The sequence below is a fragment of the Sinohyriopsis cumingii genome, chromosome 8 (genome assembly GCF_028554795.1).
Source record: "Sinohyriopsis cumingii isolate HCF-2022 chromosome 8, ASM2855479v2, whole genome shotgun sequence".
Lineage (NCBI taxonomy): Eukaryota > Metazoa > Mollusca > Bivalvia > Unionida > Unionidae > Sinohyriopsis > Sinohyriopsis cumingii.
Genome location: NC_142968.1, coordinates 127,294,874 through 127,297,895, shown reverse-complemented (window position 1 = coordinate 127,297,895; position 3,022 = coordinate 127,294,874).

Here is a 3,022-nt window from a genome sequence, read left to right as displayed (position 1 = left end):
TATACAACAAGCACCCATTAATAATAATCTAGATTGCACACAGAATAATGATAGTGATAAGAAAATGTTTATATTACATTGCAGGAACTAAAATGTCGTTGGATAAAATGTATTGATTCATTAGGGATATGCCTGCTGTTATGAATTATTAAAGAAGGTTATTCATAGTTTGGGTTCAAGAAACTTTAAATGAACCAGGTGACACAAATGGTGAGTGAATTGCATGGTAATTTTCACGTCAGCAATGGTCAAATACTACAAGAAACAACAGTGAGGTGTCATAAATAAAACAGGGAAAAAAGAAAAGAAAAGGAGAAAAGGGGCCAGTCATAGATTCTTTGGAAGTAAAATGATGCCCAAATTAATGCTAGATGATGATTCTGTAATACCCAGCCATGATGATATATTCAGAAAGTGATCCTATATATATAAATATGAGAAGAGGCAGATGTGTTTTGTACCACGTTGGTTGAAAACATTGGAAGTCACAAAGAGGTTGTTCATACGTGGATCTTGAAGAGTCCTTTCAAAGCAGAAAAGTATGTAGCAACTTGACCTGATTCTAAAGCTGCTTGAAGGATTTGTTGTTGTTGTAGTATGGTTTAACGCCATTTTTCAGCACAAGATAGGCTATACATGGCGGCCAGTATTAATGGTGGAATAAGAACCCGGAAAACCCCCGAAAAGAACCACTGACCCACGAGAAGCTACTGGCAAGCTTTCTCACATAACCACATTGGCCGAATCCAAGACTCTAACCAATGCAGACAGAGGTGATATGGCAGTGATCCATAACGGCAAGTGCTTTAGACCACTCGGCCACTCGGGGCCCCTGCTTGAAGGATGGATGGTCTTTATATATATATATATATATATATATATATATATATATATATATATATATATATATATATATATATATATATATATATATATATATATATATATATATATATATGTATATATATATGGTAGCAAATTATCCTTGTATTGACTCAACTCAAAGGTTCAAAGGTACTTCACTTTATTCTTCATACTGTTAATTTCCTCTTCATGGATTAGGCAGCTGATCACTGCTTAACTTAGATCACATTTCATGGTTTTATTGGTTTTATGGGACTTCTAGTTTTACTGTAATATTTTAAAGTTATATTTTTTTTATGCTTTGTATTTTCTTTTCAAAGATCCATGTACTTTTCATAGCTTAGTTTGTTGGTCCTACAGTTGTGCAGTTACTTGATTAAGTAACTTATTTTTCTGAATTAGGGCTATAATAGTTTTTTCTGTCAAGTGATTTCCCCTCATGGATCAATTTGTTGAAATTATCCAATGAGACTGAAAGAGACGGTTTGCATATACGCCCTAAGATACAGATTTGAAAGCTAAGTTCAGATGTCTAAGAAGTAACCATGGAAACTAAGTCAAAACAATGAATCTATTGTTACATTTCAAAGTTTGTGTTCACTGATAAAGGATGTCTGTTCCTTTCACACTGAGAAATACATGACAATCTCGGATCTTCAATGTCTGTTGAAAGCTGTGATTACAGGAGAAGAGGCAGATGTGTACCATGTTGGTTATACCAGTGAAAGTTCCGAAGAGCTTGTTCCCACTTGGAGCCTTTCATAGCAACGAAGTATGTAGCAAGTTGACCAGATTCCAAAGTTGCTTGAAGGATGGATGCTTTTTATTGATTCAGAGATGGATCATCTGTATTGACTATGCTATCAATGGATATTGTAAGTGGTAAAATGCCACCATTACTTTTTAAGGTAGAGAGAGCTCAGAGACAAAAGCTAGAAAGCATCAAATCTTCTACAGACATCATGTGATCAAAGTAGACAATGCATGTGATAGTGAAACTTTACAAATGGACAAGTGGAATGATGTAATAGTCTTCTGTACCGGGTTTGATGACTGAGCAGCTGAGAAGTCTATCTATGCTGGGATACAGTCAGAATGCATGCATTTGCTATGTCTAACACGTATTGTCTTGGGTTATAAGACAGTGGCAATAACCCCAGGATCAAAGGGGCAAGGCTCCATTTAACAGAGTGAGTTGTCTTAGCTTTATGATAGTTAATTCCAAGTATTATGAAAAGCCATCATGCCGTTTTGGAAATAAGAGCCTAAAGCTAAAATTAATAACATAATCTTAAGTTTAATGTCATAAATGTCATGTGTGTGTTGTGAAATGGACTGTCATATTTCATAATGTTCAATTTCAAGCATGATGAAAAACATACATGGGGCCTATGAAATATTAGCAAATGAAACATCAAAAAAGAAACCAACACAAATTTTCTATCACTGAAATCCAGTTCCCTCCTTGCAAATGAAATGAGGTGAATAATCATTTCAAAGAACACATTGTTTCACTGAACACAGGTAGAATGAAAACTAAACTCTGGAATGGTACTGAACACAGGTATTATAAAAGACCACCAAACATATTTTTCTATAAAACCATTAAAATGCAATGACAGTGACAGATCAGTCATCATGGGCATTAATTTTCGCAAGAGAACATCTGTTTCAGTGTGAAATAGATTAGCTCTTTTATAGTCAAACTTAAACCACCTAGAAATCGTAGCTGTCAATATACTAGAGGTACCTTCGAAAGGAAGATAGGTTTCTGGCCATTTTGTTTACCTTTGATTTAGCCAAGTACCAGAAATAAAAGACATTTAAGTCCAATGCCAAAGTCACTTTCTTCACTTTGAAAATCATCATTTTTTACTAAGATAGATAGTATGAAATATTATGTCTGGTGTGGCACTGATCGCAAGTAAAATACAAATAAACCCTGGTGTGTCAATGAACACAAATAGAATGAAAAATAAAGTCTGGTGTGGTACTGAACACTGGTATAATAACCAATAAAGTCTGGTGTGGTATTGAACACGGGTATAACGAAAAATAAAATCTGGTGAGACCACTAAAATTACTGTTCTATGAAATGAATTAAAGGAAAATTAAGGCCCAAGATCCATCAACAGAATGACCTTCCTGATCTTTGATT